This window comes from Bactrocera dorsalis, chromosome 4 (genome assembly GCF_023373825.1).
Source record: "Bactrocera dorsalis isolate Fly_Bdor chromosome 4, ASM2337382v1, whole genome shotgun sequence".
In the NCBI taxonomy this organism is placed as follows: Eukaryota; Metazoa; Arthropoda; class Insecta; order Diptera; family Tephritidae; genus Bactrocera; species Bactrocera dorsalis.
Genome location: NC_064306.1, coordinates 3,860,661 through 3,861,158, shown reverse-complemented (window position 1 = coordinate 3,861,158; position 498 = coordinate 3,860,661).

The following is a 498-nucleotide window of genomic DNA, read 5'->3' as shown; positions in this document are numbered from 1 at the left end:
ACCAACAAGTGGCTTTGAAGAAATGCAGATGTTGCTCGTGTGGTGATGGAAAAGTTACCAGCAACAGCAGTAGCAGTGGTAGCAGCAGCGATAAAACAAGCAACAGACACCGCGAATAAAAAGCAAACAACCCATTCAAAGAAAACGAAATAAGTTAACAGCAGTGCTAAAATTACATTTCATAGCTTGCTGGTTACATGCCCTGCAAATATCATGAATGAATGAATCACAGGCTAATGTACACACATACATACACAATGTGTATGTGTATTACACATGTATGCATAGTGGCGTTATAGTACGCCAGCCTTAAAACCATAGTTGCGGCACTTGCCACCCATTTTGGTTGGATCTTATTAGTGCACACTTCCGAAAACACTTAGCGCTTCATCAATAATTATAGAAGCATAAGTAAAGGCAGTCATTAAGTTCGGCTTAAAGCTGGTACTAGACGAAACATGCATGCAAATGTATTTATATACACACATACATATGTGT